This window comes from Alosa pseudoharengus, unplaced genomic scaffold (assembly GCF_046254945.1).
Source record: "Alosa pseudoharengus isolate Yale_2024_CS ecotype anadromous, Long Island Sound unplaced genomic scaffold, YU_APseudo_1.1 YU_APseudo_1.1_scf_3, whole genome shotgun sequence".
NCBI classification, from domain to species: domain Eukaryota; kingdom Metazoa; phylum Chordata; class Actinopteri; order Clupeiformes; family Clupeidae; genus Alosa; species Alosa pseudoharengus.
The window spans coordinates 13,934,193-13,953,593 of NW_027468718.1; the positions used below are offsets into that span (position 1 = coordinate 13,934,193).

Below are 19,401 nucleotides of genomic sequence, written 5' to 3' on the forward strand. Positions count from 1 at the left end.
ACTGTATATGGAATGGGCCGTATGCAAAGGGTTAAGAATAATAAAATATAATATATATAATAAAACAGGCCCTGTGTCAGTCTTGTTATTGTGCAAATGTTGTGTGTATTTCTCGTTTATGTGTCCTTGCATGTATCAGAATGTATCAATGGATTTGCACCAAAGTTTGTGTATGTGCGTGTAATAGCCCGCAACAGCTTTTCTGCCCGATACCCCGAGGCTGATACGCTCTTGGCTGTTGTAGCAGTCCCTCAGTTAGCGAGGAATGGTGGAGACCTGTTTGGTCACAGGAAAGAAGTGTAGACCCATCCAGTTGGTAAAAAACTATGCAGAGACCTCCTCAGGTCATGAGGCACAATGCACAGGCCACCCCTGCTGTCAGGATACTGCAGAAGACCCCTAGGCTGTCATGGCAATGCTGTGGCCATCTCCATCAATCTGTGTCCTTTCTCTGGCTATAAGTCGCTTTGGATAAAAGTGTCTGCTAAATAAATAAAAAATAAATATAAACATTTAGCATACACAACATATGGCATCACTACTTTTTGCCCAAAATACTCCAGAATGGTATAAAAGAGTTTGGAGTGCTACCCTAATACATTTGTAAACATCTTTGTTGCAATGAGCAAAAAAGTAAACATACCTCCAAATTAGTAGAGAGAGCAGTGGTGTGAGGAGGACCAATGTTACCCAAACCATAAAATGTTTTCTGCCAATGGATTCTGCAAAAAGGAGCAGAAATATATCATTAAACACCTCTATGTTTTAAGAGTGTGTCCATGAGAGGACCAGGCGGGGGTGACACATGCTACGTCACCGATTTTGATGAAACTTGGACAGTTTGAAGGGTCCACCTAAAAACTCAAAAAGCCAAAATAGTACAAAATTTGAAACAACCCAGGGGGAGTTAGGCCCCCGTCCTTGTTTTAGGCCAAAAAACCTCAAAAAAAGGCCCAAAATTGCATAAAATGTTGACATCCCTCCTGCTGTCAGATTTAAACACAGCAAAGTAACAATCCATGCCATCAAAGGTCCATCCAAGGTTAGTTTAAAACTGGAGTTACAAGGCGTAAGGTGTGACTGGTGTCAGTCCAGGACTGCACGTATCTACTATGTCAAATGCCTTTTGGCGAATACCCCAAAAATAGCAATATTCAGACCTGAATATCTCCGATGAGCAACCTCCTTTTTTCAAAATTCTTTCTGCACATGGAAGGGCCATCTGTGGACTTCATAAATCAAAAGAAAAATGCTCGGCCTTTTTATTATTTTTGTCGCTGTAACCGCCTAAATAGTGTGATCCAGCCAGTGATTTCAAATACATATCTATTTCAATGATTGGTTGAAACATAATGTTTAGGTCATTTATGGTGGACAAATGGAGATATATTATCATCAATCATGTCTACTGATCGATCAAATCCAAGCTAGATTTAATGTCCTAAGTGCAATATATTCTTTAAGGTAGCTCAAAATGACATCATTGGGTGACATACACCAGTATACCCGTAGGTCCAATATTTGCAAATGTGATATCTCCAACATATCTCAGGGCTAGAAACAGTCACTTGGATTCAAATAATAACTTGTAACATTTTGGCAGCCAAAGGTCAAAGGTCAAGGTCACTGTGACCTTATGTATATCCCTTTGTGGTGGATAAATCTCAAAAAATCCCTGACATAATTTCATATGTGATACAAATATTCACTTTGACTCACAGATAACAAATATTTGAATCTGGTGGTCAAAGGTCGAGGTCAAGGACCTTGCATTCTTGAGAAAATTATATATCATAAATGCCTGTAGGGATGTTTTTTCAAATTTGGTACAAATATTCACTTGCACTTTTGTCTTCGTCATTCATCGGTGACCTTCAGAAGGCTCAACAGTGGTATCTGGCATCTCAGACCCAGCTCCCTCCACACTCATGATAGGTTGTCTACCAACCAATACCGACACATTTTTTGGTAATTTGTCTTCTTTGCTGTGGCCGTTTATGATCCGATCAGCAACACAGCCAAGCAAACTGCAGTCCCTTGATGTGGGCACCCACAAATACCAACAAATTCTTCAGTTAATCATCTTTTTTGCTGTGGCCATTTATGATCCCATCAGCAACTATACAACAAACAAAACACCAACCCTTAATGAGGGCACCAAGAAGTACCACCAAAGTCTTTAGTCATTCCTGTTCTTTTTCTCCCACAGTTTCTGATCCAATCAGCAACATAACCAGACCAACTGTAAGCCCTTGATGTGGGCACCCACAAATACCTACACATTCTTCAGTCAATCCTCTTCATTGCTTTGGTGGTTTATTATCTGATCATTAACATACCCAGTCAAACCGCAAGCCTTTGATGCAGACACCAACAAATACCAACAAATATTTAGATAGCAACTACCAACCATTGTCACAAATTCTTCAGTCATTCCTGTTTGTTGCTATGGCCATTTATGATCCGATCAGCAACATACCAACATACCAAGCAATATCATAAATTCTCCACTCATTCCTCTTCATTACTGTGGACACTTATGATCTGATCAACAACATACACAGCCGACATGCAAGCCCTTGATGTAGGCACCAACAACTACCACTCCAAAAACACAGCAGCAGCGTCTCAGAGTCAATTCAGGTTACAACATGACCCCAAATAGCATGTGAGTGCCATAGCCATTGGCTTGCCTTTTCAGCAGCCTCCGATATTTGTTACAGCTCCTTTCAGTGACCTTCCTCAAAAAAAGTCTAACAGAAGTTTTGTGGCTGATTATATTTGGGTGGTGAAAGGTCAATATTACTCTGACCTCACAAAAAAAAACTATTTCACTATTCACTAAAAAATATTTTTACAACTTGAACATGATATCCTGGAAACACAGAGTATTGTTATTATTGTTATTATCACATGATAATAACATTGTTATTTTTCATGTGATAAATGGTTTTAACATTGGAAAATGTTAATCTAGCTTGGCATTACTCAATTAGCACTGTCCCATTAGCCCAACACAGCAGACAGCGGTCATATGCAGGAATTAAAGTGGGAGGAACGCAGTTCCGCCACCTCGGATAATTTAATAATAAATATATTCTTTCATACCAACGATACAGCACGATTATATTGTTAAAATAATTGGGGAGTTAATTTTCATGTGTACAGAGGTGACCAAGAAGCTATCAATTCTTGTCCAAAAAGTATTGCTACACCACAATACTCAATATTTTGTCCAACAGTGAGTCATTCTTCCCCGTTGCACTGACACTGGATTTTAGGGTTCCCCCACCTGCCAAATCCCACTTTATCCACTGGTCATGTGGCATGCAATGGAAACAGATTCACAAGTAATGTACATTATCATGTTTTCAATGTTTCAGACAGATTTCCTTGTGGGACCCTAACATGAAGCTAGGTGGTTATACCATATCAGAGTCTCTGCTTTAAAACAACTTGTACTAATAAGCAGGGTCTACAGACATGTTTTTACGATGGATGGACATCGAGGTACAGTAGGCTACGAAACAAGTAAAGCCCACCCAATACCCAAAGTAACCATCATGTCCTTGTACACGGGGGCAGCCGTGGCCTACTGGTTAGTGCTTCGGCCTTGTAACCGAAGGGTTGTCGGTTTGAACCCCGACCAGTAGGAGTGGCCGAAGTGCCCTTGAGCAAGACACCTAACCCCTCACTGCTCCCCGAGCGCTGCTGTAGCAGGCAGCTCACTGCGTCGGGATTAGTGTGTGCTTCACCTCACTGTTATGTGTGTTCACTGTGTGCTGTGTGTGTATTTCACTAATTCACGGATTGGGATAAATGCAGAGACCAAATTTCCCTCACGGGATCAAAAGAGTATATACAGTACGTATATACTTGTTCGTAAAAATCTCCATTTTGGATGTCCACAGATCCAAGTAAACCAGCATTCTCTTTAGAAGGTTTTTAAAAAATATCTGTGTGGGCTAAAACACTGTTTATGTGTGGATGAAAGACCCAAACATAAAATATCTGGTTATGTGTGTACAGGGCCTAAGTTGTGCTAAATTTGAAATAACTCCCTCAAGGTGTTTCCAGGATATTCTGTTCAAGGTGTAAAAATACAGTAGGCCCATGTTGTTTTTTTGAGAGGTCACAGTAACATTGACCACTCACATCTAATCAGTTCATCTTTGAGTGTAAGTGACTGTGTGTGCCGAATTTGAAAGAAAAAAAAACTTCCTATAGGCATTCCTCACAAGAATGTGAAGTAACAATAACCTTGACCTATGACCTTTGACCATCAAATTCAAATGAATTTGTTATCTGTGAGTGAAAGGCCCTTTCCGAAACTAGCTACACTCTCTCCCTAGCCACTTGCACTCCTAACCAAGTGTTAAAGGAACACGCCAACATTTTGGGAAATTATCTTATTGTCTCTGCCAGAGTTAGATAAGATGATACATACCCTTCTCATCTGTGTGTGTGCAGTACCTCAGTCTGAAGCACCCACTGTTAGCATAGCTTATCATAGTTCTTTGAGGTGAGCAGTTCCAACTAGCCTATAGCACCCAAAAGTGATAAAAGAACTCCAACATTTTCCCATTTACATGGAGAACTCGATTTAGCTGTAAGGGTGATTCCCACCTGAGTGCACACCGTAACTTAGGGGAGTGGGTAGGGATTGGTTTCAGAAAGGGCCAGTGTGAATGTTTGTATCACATTTGCAATTATGTCAGGGATTTTTAGAGGTTTATTCACCACAATGGGATGTACATAAGGTCACAGTGACCTTGACCTTTGACTATCAAAATCTTACAAGTTATTATTTGAGTCCAAGTGACTGTTTCTAGCCCTGAGATATGTTGGAGATATCACATTTGCAAAAATTAGACCTACGGGTATACTGGTGTATGTCACCCGATGATGTCATTTTGAGCTACCTTAAGGAATATATTACACTCAGGACATTAAATGTAGCTTGGATTTGATCAGTAGACATGATTGATGATAATATATCTCCATTTGTCCACCATAAATGACCTAAACATTATGATTCAACCAATCATTGAAATAGATATGTATTTGAAATCACTGGCTGGATCACACTATTTAGGCGGTTACAGCGACAAAAATAATAAAAAGGCCGAGCATTTTTCTTTTGATTTATGAAGTCCACAGATGGCCCTTTCATGTGCAGAAAGAATTTTGAAAAAAGGAGGTTGCTCATCGGAGATATTCAGGTCTGAATATTGCTATTTTTTGGGTATTCGCCAAAAAGCATGTGACATAGTGGACATGTGCAGTCCTGGACTGACACCAGTCACACCTTACGCCTTGTAACTCCAGTTTTAAACTAACCTTGGATGGACCTTTGATGGCATGGATTGTTACTTTGCTGTGTTTAAATCTGACAGCAGGAGGGATGTCAACATTTTATGCAATTTTGGGCCTTTTTTGGAGTTTTTTTGCCCTAAAACAAGGAGGCGGTCCTAACGCCCCCTGGGTTGTTTCAAATTTTGTACTATTTTGGCTTTTTGAGTTTTTAGGTGGACCCTTCAAACTGTCCAAGTTTCATCAAAATCGGTGACGTAGCATGTGTCACCCCCGCCTGGTCCTCTCATGGACACACTCTTAAATATATTGTGATGACATTTACTGGGCTGCTGGGTTATGATAGAATGCGTTCGTTGACACCCCCATTATGGCGCTGGTGTGTGGCATTCTTTAGATTTATCCCATGATATTTTAGAACATTATGCAAGGGTATTCTCAAACTCCAACATAGTCTTTTCACTAACCTAAAGGTGAGTAGTTTGGGAACAACTCTCTCTCCGAGATTCTGCTTTTGGTCCCGCTCACTGGATTACTGGAGTTGCAGGTGTAGATCACATCAAGGTGTTCACTCCTTGCCACAACCCAAACTGGACCAGACTCCTTTCCACCTTTGTTATCAGTCCAGCTGATTTCAGTGTTTTCATTATCCACCCCTGTACAGTTTAGGGTGCAGCTGGTAGAGTTGCACTGTTTGGTAATCTTGAGCTTCAACACAGGATCTGCAAAAATGTCAAAATAATTTTAATGTAACTGACTTGGCCTAGACTCACTACAGTGAACTTCTAATATTAAAAGTTGTATCAGCAATGGCTGGGTAACGTCACTTCTGTTGACATTCAAACACTAACACTATTTATTATGACCGCTGCGCAGCGAAGTGGCGGTCATATAGGTTTAGCTATTTTGTTTTGTTTTATTTCGGCATGAGCAATTTTCCATCAAGGATTCCCAGGATACTGAAAGACCAGGGTGCATCAAACTTGGTGGGCATGTAGCCCCACAAGGATAGCATGGAACCATTGTCCGAAAGGAGGGTAGGGAGGACACAGTTTTCTGTGAATATCTCGAGAACCGTAGGGCCTAGGAGGACCACCTTTTTTTTGTATGTTGGTCTTAAGGGGCCATGTCAACCCATCCCATAACCACTGATTTCATGTATAGCGCCACCTAGTGAAAAAAAAAAGAAAAAAATAGGTGTAATCACAATATCTCTGGCTGACATGGTCGAAACTGCACGACATTGAAAGTGTTGGATCATTATAACACCCTCTGAATGCCTGCCAAGTTTCAGGGACTTCCGTTCATGGGGGGCCATACAATAAATTAATTTATGTGTACATTTAGTGACTGTACACCAACAGTTTTCTGTGAATATCTTCAAAACCGTAAGGCCATGACCAATTTTTTGCATACGTTTCCCTCCAGGGGTCATGTTAACCCATTCCATATGCACACATGTACATAAACAGATACACATGCACGCACATTGACAGTAATCATATGTATGACACAGTAAACTAGGGCTGAAACGATTCATCAAGTTACTCGAATAACTCGATTACAAAAATGACTGCCTCGAAGCCTTGTTAAATTCCTATGACGCGCACTATACGCGCAGGGATTTTATTGTTCCACACGGACCGTTGTTCGGGAAGCACACCACTAGCGCGTGAATCGTGATACATTCTGAATCATAGATTATGTCTATGTTCTGAATTAGCTGGCGCGATGGCGGAGTCAAGATGTCCATAAATGGCAGAGAATGTCTAAAGTTTTCACGTAAAGTTTTGGGATCATTACATACTCAAAAAAGGAAAAGAACAAGCATCTGAACCGAAAACATGTACTCCATGCTGTTTCACCAAGTGTCAATAAAGTAGGCTATCTATCAATCTATCTAGCCCAGGGGTGGGCAAACTGCGGCCCGCGGGCCGGATCTGGCCCGCCAAGCACTTTCATCCGGCCCGCCGAGCATTTCATTTAGTTATCAGGCTGCTCGCTATTTTTTTCCTGCGATAGACGACGTTGGTTAGCTTTACTGCAAACTGCTTTTCACTCTCCTTAGATAACGTTTACAATGTCAATGTCAAAACATCATGTTAAATAGAGATAACATCATGTTAAACTAAGTTAACTCTTAGTTATCTCCTTTGCAGCAGATCTAACGTGAACATTATGCAATCCATTTAATTGGGAACGCGTCTGCACTCACGAGAGGGAGAGAGAACAGCAGGTTCCAGCTGGCTTGTGATTGTTGAATTATTGATATCTCCTTATAAGAAAGTTTTAAAAGGAAATCATGAAGGCAACAGTAGTTCCCACTACTGACCATTTAAAAACTGTGAGAGGGCCCAGCCGTAGGTACAGCACTAGCCATAGCGGAGCAGGCAGAAGATTTGAGAAATAAACGTGAATTAAAGCGACTGTCTTAAAGCGACAGTGCACAATTTATACATTTGTTAAACAGCATAAAATTAGCAGTATTTTTAAGCAATTCATATTTTAAAGCAAATACTTTTCATACTAAATTATAGGCTATAAAAAATGTTTTTTTTTTATGCATGTGTCGTGGGGGAGGGCGGGGGGGGTGGGTTGTTGTGCGGCCCACCGGCCAATTTTCAAAACCCAATGTGGCCCTTGAGCCAAAAAGTTTGCCCACCCCTGATCTAGCCTATCTATCATCTATCTACGTAGCCTATAGCCTACATTGATGTTGGCTGATTTTAATCACATACTGTATTTGTAGCGATGTCGTGATATAATGTTTAGCTTTTTATGTTTTTAAGTAGTAAACTTATTCACATTCAATTGCAAGACAGTGTGCCTAAAAAAGAACCCATTTTTATACACACATGCATGCACCCTCATCTTCCCTCACGCACCGCACGCGTGCACACACACACACATACACAGGTTGCTGGGTTACCATAGCAAATAGGCTCACCCCAGAAATTATTTTTTAGTAGCCTAATGGTAAAATTATTTGTTAGTAGCCTAATGGTAGGCTATTTTTTAGTAGCCTAATGGTAACATTATTTAGTAGCCTAATGGTAAATGCTGCAGGTGTAGAAATCTACATAAAACAGATATTTACTTTGATGTCAAGTCTAGATTACAGCATGAAACTTGTTGTGCATATTAATACATTAAATTGCTTTCCCTCTTCTCCCTCCCAGCACTTCACAACATAGTATGGACAGCTTTGTTCGCCTAGCTAAGTCATGCACAAGAGGCTGCAATTTTACAGAGAGCATTTTGAACATTATTTAATTGTTTGCATTGGCACTTATAAACACTAAATGGGTAAATTGCAATAAATGGGCTTAGTTTTGGAGCCAAATGTTGGAGTTAGAATAAATACCTCTGTGCCAATTGCTTGATCATTTTACAGCCATTTTCGTTATGCATTATTTGTTTTGGTTGTTTAAAAATGCAAAAAAAAAATGTATCCGATTAATCGATCGATAAAGTGCTAGATTAATCGATTTCACCTTTTGTTTTTAGCCAGCAGCCAGACCAGATACCCTGACTTTGCTGAATTACTGAAGCTAAGCAGGCTTAGTTAGTACTTGGATAAGAAACCTTCTTGGAAGAGTAGGTTCCTGCTGGAAGTGGTGTTGGTGGCTGGCCAGTAGGTGCAATGGCGTCAGTTTGTTTTTAGAAGTGGTGGGGACAATAACCATAAGCTTGAGTGTGGTTTGAAAAGTGCGGGGTACCCTTATGTAAGCTATTCATCCATTCAACGCTGCATTACAATATGCTCAACAGTAGTGTTGCGCCGGTTAAGGTTTTTTAACATCCGCACCCACCCGACCCGTCAAGAGAGTCAATCTGCACCCACTCAACCCTCAATATGCACTGATTAACTACCCGAACCTGACCCGACCCGACAAAAAAACAATGAGACGTCTTTTTTCTGCAACGTGTGTCTGAAAACGAGGAAAAAATGTGCAGGCCTGCTTATCTGTTCACATGATGCGGTATTTTGGGGAGCCAGGAGGCAGCATCAGCTATGAATGTGACGTGCAACAGGGGCGTGTAGAGTGATAGGCGTAGGCCTTATTATGCGTGGGCCTTCAGATGCAGCAGGTGTGTGATTTCCAAAACCATGGCGGGAGAACCGACTGCACTTTGGTTAGCTTGCATTTGCTTTGCTGTTGCTTAGAATGTTAGATTCTTGCGATAGATGTCTTCAGACAATAAAAAGTAATTTGGAAGGGAAATTGAAGAGAAGAGTTGCCCCCTGCGTTGGCCGTGATTCCCCTTTGAAAATCAAAGGTTCACAGGCTACTGTGGCCTTGGTCAGTGGCGCTGCCAGCCGTAATCCTATGTGCGTACAATTCATTCATGAAATCATTCAATACAACAATAAAAATAGTCCAACAATAAAAATACTTGTGTACTGTCTTAATTGAAACATGCTTCACGCACAAATGATAGCCTAGGGCAAAGAGAATGGACATCTCAACATAAGGATACATTAGAAGATGATGGTGTAAACTTTGTCACACCATGACGTGATAAGCAGTTCTGGCGCTTAAAAACGCAACGTTCCATTCAGTCATAAATCATTCAAACGTAGGCCTAGTGCTCGTCATGAAAAGAAAACAGCAGCTTAATATTTTTCAGGTGTTTAACAGTAGGCCTAGGCACACTGTATCAGTTATGCCGTGAGATTATTAGGCATTGCATCCTGTCACTCTGTTTGGAACATCGCAGTTCGGGTTGATAAGATTCAGTTAATGCGAGTATGGGTCGTCTCAAAGTTTGGGACAACCAAACAGCAGAGTAGGCAAAGCAAATCCTACTTGTTAGGTTACCAATAGCTGTCTTTTCTCTAGGCCTAAGCCTATCGGAAATCTTGACATAAGCGCCTTGGTTTCTTTTTTCTTTTCTTTCTTGTTCGCGTGTTGGGTAGTGAAGCGATAATGCATTTAAATCAATGTACATCAGAGCCGATATGGCCAGGCCTTATCTGCTGCTCTGTAAAGATTCATCACAGACATCACATGTATCACACGAAAGAGCTTTTTCTCAGCTTTTAAACGATGTTGGTGGTTAGTTGTTGTGGTAAACAGTTCGCGAGAAAAGTAGCCTAACTTTAATTTAATCATATTTTCTGCGCCTGTCTCCCTACCCATTCATCTTGGCTTCGCGAACTTTCCCTCAACACATGACAAACCATATATCAGAATAAACAGCAGACCTTACCGAACACAAAGGTGTAATTAAAGTTTAAAGTTTTAATTAAAGTTTAAAGCACTCCCCTGTACAGTTAGCCATTCCAGAGTAAAATAAATGTGCAGCAATGTCTATATGCATGTCTCCAACTTTGGGGTTCACAATGTGTTTAAATTGTTCAATAGGCCTACATGATTTTATAACAGGCCAAATACAAAATAAATGTTACAAATATCGCCTAGATAGCCTGTAAACATTAGGCTACAATCAGAGGATATGCATAGCCTATAGGGCAGACCGACGCTCATGAGTTCATGCTTTGTTTTATCGCTGGATTTTAGGATAGCCTACTATGGCAACCGATTGCATTCCGAGCTACAGTCACTAGCAGGCATTAAATGACTGGAGGGTCGGGTGGGTGCGGATGTTAAAAAACCTTAACCGCGCAACACTCGATCCACACATATCCAGGCAGGTGTGCATGCTGTGACGATGTCATTGTGCGCGCCTATCGCATGGTTTAGACTCGATGATTTAAGTATGTGGGGATTTTTTCGGTCAAAATTGGTTTGCACATTTTTAGAAGTGGTGGGGACAAAATTCAAATTATAAATAGTGATGGGGACATATCCCCCCCGTCCCCACCGTAATCTACGCGTATGAGTAGGTGGCACTCTTCCCTGTGGCCAAAAGCCACCAAACAAATATCAATCCCGATGCCCTATTGCAGTGACAGGGACACTCTACTGCAGGAGATGATTTCCTTTGCATGAATGTTAAATTGAGGTCCTGACTCTTATCTGGACGTTTGATCTTAAAGGAACACGCCACCCAATGTCAGTAGTAATATATGTTGTTACCTTAACTTTCACGAGTTGAGTCATACCTCTCCCGTGTCGGTACGTGCACTCAAACGCTCTGGTGCGCGGCGCGAATGTGTTAGCATGTTGCTATGCTAGCGGGCTCAGACGTAGCCAGACGTAGAAGTAATCAAAAACATCCACGTCTTCCCGACTTAAATACAGTTGCACGAGTAGTTGATAAAAATGTCTACGGTCACACAACATGAAACGTGGCGATTTTCCAAACGAATAAACAGGAGAACTACAATGTTTGGCGCAATAGCACTTGGGAGTACTTCGACCTAGCGTAGTAATATCAATTAACACCTAATTATAGATCCTATCCACCACAGAGTTTAGAATCCATGCTTGATCGACCCCTCAGCCTCCCCCTCCCCTCTGAGCGAGAGAGAGGCACACACACTAGAGATGTGCTGATGGGCTATTATTTCAACCATAACTGCATAGCAAAATGTATCATCCATCCGCACCAAAGTTTTTTGACCAATTTTCAAAACCAAGTAGCCTACTACAGTATGCCTGTTGGCAGCCACCCTGAGCAGTCAAAGGCGATTCAAAACGAGTCAGAAAAGTCGAGACAGGACCAATCGTCAAAATTTCTAATTTCAAAGAGCAACACAAACTTAGAAGGCAGGAATGGCGGAAAAAAAGGCTCAAATAGAAAAGTCAAATGTCAAACTAAAAGATAAAATGATTGTAAATTCTCCATGAACAGAAACAGAGAGGATGATAACGGGAAGCCAACATCAGAACTCCAACATTAGGAGATATCTTCTTTTCCACAAGAGCTGAGAAGGAATTACACAACTCATGTGGCACAGAAACGAGCCGTTGAAAAATCAGGTCACAGACAACTGGCATTACACTGCAAAAACTGCGTATCTAATAAAATTTAACCAAGATTATTAATCTTATATCAAGATAAAAAACTAGTTTGTATTGTTTTCAGTATAAAGAGACTTACCTAGCGCTTTCTCATGAAATCATTTGACTTAATTTAAGAAATGTTTGACTTATTTTAAGACATCTCATCCTGAAAATAAGCAAATTTTTCTTCCAGTGGGTTAAGCAAATTTGTCCTAAAAGCAAGCCAATTTGTCTGCCAGTGCATTAAGTAAATTTGTCTTGATAAGACTCCTTAAAATAAGTTAAAGTCTTCTTAAATTAAGTCAAAATGATATTTCAAGAGAGCGCTAGGTAAGTCTTTTCATACTAGAAACAATACCAAATAGATTTTTTGATCTTATTATACGATTAATAGCTCTTGGTTAGATTTCATTTTTTGCAGTGTATCAGGCAAGGTTCTAAAGAAGTATGGGCTTCTTCATAGGCTTCGCCAGTTTGGTGTTAGGTACAGACAACTATCATGCTCTTGCAGTGAGCCATTGGATTGCCAATGCTTTCCCCCAGCTATTCTTTGTCTAAGAACTCCACTGATGCAAGGGCCAGGAAGAGCCGTCCATTGGCCATGTTGATGAAGGAGATGGAAGACGATTTGGGAGAAGCAGGGGATTCGGTCGATGAAATGTAAGATTTGGTGGATGAAATGGAAGAGGAGCCATTGAAAGATCCTGGGGGTGCTACTGTTGATATAATTATCAACAGTATTGAGACAGGGGATTGGCTGGCAGTGGTGTATGATAATCACTGGTGGTTAGGAAAGTCCATTGATGTAGATATAAAACACCAAGATGTGAAAGTTGAGTTTTTGCATCCTTGTGGTCCTACTGCCAATTTTCACCCTAAATATGGGAGGAGGGAAGCCTAGAAATCTAGACGTACCCTAGCCGCAGCAAATGTAATTTGCAGCCAGGGTAGTCTAGCAACTCTCTGTTGGCTTGTGTGGCTTGCTGAGAGAAATTGGAGCAAATCATAGAACTTACTTGCCTGAGGTCCTGTTGAAACTCTTTGTTTGAAGTTTGATACCCTTTCCCTTGATACTGCCATGTCAAAACTAGGTAAATATCTTTAATCAGTTTGATTCTCGATTAGTTTGTCAACACCGTCAATTGTGTGTCAACACCGTCAGTTGTGTGTCAACCCCGTAAGATGGAGGTTTTTCCTTTTTATAAAAATTTCTTTTGTTCAATTGAGTGTGTTCATACATTAAAACACCAACTTATCTAGCCTGGCGGGCCATCCTATATCATTGAAATGTATGGTCTGGAATCGAACCATTTACCTCGCTTAATCCAAAGGCAGAGAATTGTCTTTCAAACTGCCTAGGCATGCAATAGGCCAGCGCTACGACCGTATCCGGTCGGCAAAACGGCAAATACATCCTTCTTCGAAAGGAATTACTTAAGTGCATTGTGTTGCTCAACTTTCAAAGAAAAGCACAAGTCCAACTCCTCCAAAGTTGACGCCAACGCCGATTCAAACAACCGCTCTTCGTTAGCCATAGCCACCTTCCTTGTTGTTCACCGTCAGGACTGTCGTTATCCTGTTAAGCCCGCCTTAAGACTCTCTAACAAAATAGAGCGCTGTGATTGGATGAAGTCCACGGCGTCAGCCAATAGAAATCTCTATGGTTTGATACTAGAGGTACAGGCTGAGCAAAATAATTTGCCGCCGCTAGGGTGCGTCTAGATTTCTAGGCTACAACTTATCTACATGCATCAGTGTCTTGTGTGCACAAAACCACTGATTGTATATATTAAAAATTTTAAAATAGTAAACTAAATTAAGGTAATTTAAAATGGCTTATTCCAAAACAATGTAAAATGATATTAAAAGTGTATACAATGCAATTTATCACTAAACCTTGCTAAGGCACACCATTTCTACACACTTAAAGACTTTACAGTGTTGACAAATGACAAGTTACTAAGTCAGTAAATGTCAATTTTTATAAAAAGTGGTTAATAAAAAACCTGTTCCTTTTCAGGCACGATAGATCTATGTTTATGATGATATCCAATTCAAATTAATGTAGTATCGATTTTTTGTTTGTGACTTTTCAAAAGTACTTTTGTCCCTTATCTCAATAATCAGTGATATATACAAACACTTCACATATGATGTTTGTTAACATTGTTAAATTATGGTGAATCACTAGTCCCCTACACTATTTTGAAGGAAAAAAACAGTTCTGCATGCATTATTGTAACAGATGCGACATGCATAAACACGCATAAACACGCACACAAACATATAAACACACATACACACACACACACACATCCACACACACACACATCCACCCACCCACACGCACACACACACATAAACACACATACACACACACAGCCACACACACACACACATCCACACACACACATACATCCCACACACACACATAAACACACATACACACACACACATCCACCCACACACACACACATCCACCCACACACACATCCACCACACACACACACACACACACATCCACCCACACACACACACACATCCACACACACACACACACATCCACCCCCCCCCCCCCCCAAAAAAAAAACAGTTCTGCATGCATTATTGTAACAGATGGGCTAGGTTATTGGTAAAGTGGTTGAAAAGCACACTACACATGCCACGCATAAACACACACACCTCCACACACACACACACACATCCACCCACCCACACACCCACACACCCACACACACATATATAAACACACATACACACACACACATCCACACACACACACCCACACACACACATCCACCCACACCCACAAATCCACACACACACATACATGCACACACACGACACGCATAAACACACACACAAACATATAAACACACATACACACACACACATCCACACACACACACACACATCCACCCACACACACATCCACACACACATACACACACACACACATCCACACACACATACACACCCACACATTCACCCACACACACATCCACACACACATACATCCACACACACACACATCCACCCACACACACACACACACACATCCACACACACACATCCACACACACACACACACATCCACCCACATGCACACATCCACACACACACATATCCACCCATACACACATCCACACACACAAGTATATCTTTACTGTCAGTATTGGAACACAGCTCTAAAGGGGTAGCCAGTCCATCAAAGTGGCACTAGGGTGGCAATCCTTGCACAGTATATCACAGTATGCACAGTATATCTAAGCACTGTATATCACAGTGCAAGTATGCACAGTATATCTATATCATGCATAGTGCAATAGGCATTCCAGGCACACTGTAGCAATGACAGCGACATCATTGTCACCACTATAAGGTCAGCCTTACATCAAAATGAGTTTGAAGTAATTTCTAGGTTAAAAGAAATAACTGTGTTGCTTTAAAATCAAACAGACAGACAAAAAACTAGCAAATCTTACTCACCAAATACAACAATCTTGTAGACAAGTGCTGTGTCAAGGCCATCTGCTTTAAACTCATATAAGCCCGTAGCATTCAGCTGAAGAATTTTTATGGTTAGAGAATAGGTTTTATCGTCCAGTTCCATGTTGTCATGAAGGCAGGCTGGTGGCTCCCCTTGATACAAATGAGCAATGACTGTGTTGTTGTGTATCCACTGAACATTGTCTAAATGTACGTTTGGTTTGTCTACAGGCAGAGTGATGGATTGTCCTATTCCTCCATGCACAACAGCATCTGTAGAACAGGATTAGAGTGAATTTAACAGCAGGTCTAACAACCACATGGATCGCTCTGTCTCAATAACACAGGAGACACTCTGGGAACGCAAGAGAAATCAACTTAACATGAGATAAACATAATTATTTGTGTTGATCAATTCTAGGACCAATATGCAAACAAAAAAAAGTATTAGTAAAACACCACATCAAAGATAAAAACCCGAAGTAGCCCAGAGCCACAGTCCAGATATGAGTAATTGGATGAGTAAGAACATTATTCCAATATTCCAAGAACATACACACACACAGGCAGGGGTGTAGCTAATGTTTCATAGGGGGACGACATGTAGTGGGCCCATATAGCTACTATCTGTGTTAATTATTTCGATTTAAGATTGTTTGTGTAGGCTATACAGGTTGAAAATGCACGCAGTTTCATTTCCCTATTTTGACAATCAGCTAGCCTTTACAAACAAATGCATTTAATTTGAAAAAGCAACCTGGTCAATCGCTAACAACTAAGTGCAACTACAGATCTATTAACACATCCAAAAGGGCTTTTTGAAGTTGTGTTTCGTGTGTTTACAACTTTGACATGTCCCTGTGTCCAGGTATATAGGGTAGAGGCTTCCAGGCTAGGCTATTTCAGCAAACCCGACCGGTTGTGGTATCAGTTTCGTTTTATAAAACCTAACAGTGTAGAGGGAGAGTGCCTGTTGTGGGCTATTTAATTTGCAGCGTATAGGGCATGACAGACGAGCTCCCATTGTGAGCACAGTCTACGGACCAGCGGCATCTTTAGTAGCATTTTTGAATTTATTTTTCCACAGCATGTTAAACACAACAATTCAGCAAGATTCCACAAAATGTTAAATACAACAATTCAGCAAGATAGATTTGGCCAAAGGTTGTGGCAGTCATGGGCCTGGAACGACCCAAACAGAGTGGGGATGAACTTTTGAAAGAAAGACGGAGAAAGGGAGAGAAGGATGAATGATGAGTGGGTCTTACCTCCGTTTGCAAAGCTGATGAGTCTAGTCAAGCCCAACAGGAACAGAATGGTCATCTTGGGTGTGTCTCTGCTCGATCTATCTCAGCTGGGACAGCACCTGCATGACCACACAGACAGGAGAAGTTGGCAACTGTAAACATCAACTAATTTCTCCTACACAGAGAGAGGTATGTGAGGCAAACATAGAGGCACACACACCTACAGAGAGAGAGAGAGAGAGAGAGAGTGAAAGAGAGACACATACACACACACACACAGAGATTTACACATTTCAGTTGTAAAACCAGAGAAAAATCGCATTTGGCTGAAACTACATGATAGGTTGTTGATTTGGAAATACCTATCTCTGCACTGTTTATATCCCCCCAGCAGAATCAGCCTATTATGAAGAAGTCAGATTGTTTCAATAACTTCTACACAGTTAATAGCAGTGGTAAAGAGTTAGTGCTCGTCTGTACATGCTTAAAGGATAATTCCGGTATTTAGCACTTTGAGTCCCATCAACGAACATCACTAACCACTCGGTGAGTTGCACAGTTTTGAAAACGAACGTTAAGGGCTCTTTTTTGGCATGTTTGTGCATGCCCACAGCCAGCCAGTTAAAGGCTATTCAAAACGAGTCAGAAAGTCGAGACAGGACCCATCGTCAAAATTTCGGTGTCCACCACTCTAGTTCATCCCAAACAAACCAGAAAAGGGACTCAAAGTGCAAAATACCGGAATTATCCTTTAATGGTAGGGTCAGAGGGGACTCTTTAGGGAGGTTCACATTAGGGGTGGGAATCTCTTGGCACCTCACGATTCGATTCAATTCCGATTCAGAGGCCAATGATTCTAAACCGATTATCGATGCATCTCAATGCAACAATTTTTTTGAGTGTGCTACTCAGAGCTTGCCACTTTCTACTTTTGTGATTATCATTAAAGAAAATCAGCAGATGAATTACCTTCTCTAATATTTAATTACAGAAAAAGCTTATTTCCCGCCACTATCCTTGGCTGGGCCCTTGATCAAGCTTTTGTGTTTTTTGTTGTTGTTTTTTTCATTACTAGCCTTATTGGGTGGGGAGAAGGCTATGCCATAATCAGAAATATTATATATATTTAGCAAAGTAGGCCTAACACATGTGTACAACAAAGTTGCACAAGTTAGTCTACAAAGTTACAAAATCAGCACACATCATGCGCAGCTTTTCTTCCACTCGCACGCATCACACCGGACCTGTTGTGCTGTATTGTGTAGCTTAAGTCCAGAGGCGGACAGAGTACACAGCTTCATTACTTGAGTAAAAGTACAGATACCCTTTGCTAAACAGTCAGATGTCTACTTAAGTAAAAGTACTGAAGTACTTGTTTTTAAAAGTACTTGAGTATCAAGAGTACAAGAGTAGCCTACATTTTCTAAATATTGCATTACTACAGCCACAGGAGTTATGAAAAATTGTAATGTTAATACCTTGGAGAAAGTAAAAGGAATTGAAAGTAAAATCAAGTCATTTTCATCTTTTTACCATGTTGCCAGGGATGGGCAGTATTTCTAATACATGTATTTAAAATACGTACAGTATTTAAAATACAAAATACTATTTTGTAATTGAAACACTTAAAGCGAAAACTATCATTAAAGGCCGTGTTGCAGGGTTCATTTTCCAACGAATTTGCACAATTTGCTTGTTGGTAATAAACATTTAAACTGTTATCCATTGTATTTGATGTTGTTGGGTATCACAAAACGGAATATAATACGAAAAAGCAGCTACTATTTCACAGCGGTTTGAAGTGATTCTTCTTTCCCCCACAATGCATTGCATTACGTCACCTTGGGGAGGCTACAGACTAAAGCCCTTTTAGGCAAGTCCCTCCGCTCAGCGGCCATATGGCAACGCTTTTTGGGCACTCGTCGGGCATGCATTTCGGCAGAAATGTGCGTGCGCAAATGTGCATGTTCCCATGCTGCCTTGCGCGCGATTTGATTCACGCTGCTAAGGCAGCCTGGAAACTACCGCCCTAATTTTTGCCTCAGATAGGGAACCAATCACAGAACAGGGGGGAAAGCAAGACGATGATGAGCTATGCACAGACGCATTTGATAGACATCTGTGGCACCCAATAAACGGATCTGGGCATTTTTTTCAAATACGAGAAAATTAACGTTTGGTTCCCAGACCACGTCTCATTGAGAAGTGGTGGCGACACCAATCTTGCTCCAGCGGCGAGATCACAACACATGATTGGCACGATGTCTTCACAACACACCATATGATTGGCTCAATGTATTCACATCACACCACATGATTGGCTCAATGTATTCACATGTCGACGTTTTGCCAAGGAAGGGGAGTGATATGTGTAGTAACGGCCATATTAGTGTTACAAACTAGCCCCATGCATTTCTATGGAGGATTTTTGGAGTGCT

At 41.0% G+C, this 19,401-nt stretch overlaps 1 long non-coding RNA gene across 1 annotated transcript; it reads right to left on the reverse strand.

The window, feature by feature from the left end:
- Nucleotides 1-657: 657 nt before the first annotated feature.
- Nucleotides 658-17,078, reverse strand: LOC143099626 (uncharacterized). Its single transcript, XR_012981700.1, has 4 exons — nt 16,985-17,078; nt 15,717-15,989; nt 5,781-6,035; nt 658-722 (listed from the first exon to the last, which is right to left on the reverse strand). It is a non-coding gene; the product is annotated as an uncharacterized LOC143099626 (long non-coding RNA).
- Between the last annotated feature and the right edge of the window lie 2,323 nt (nt 17,079-19,401).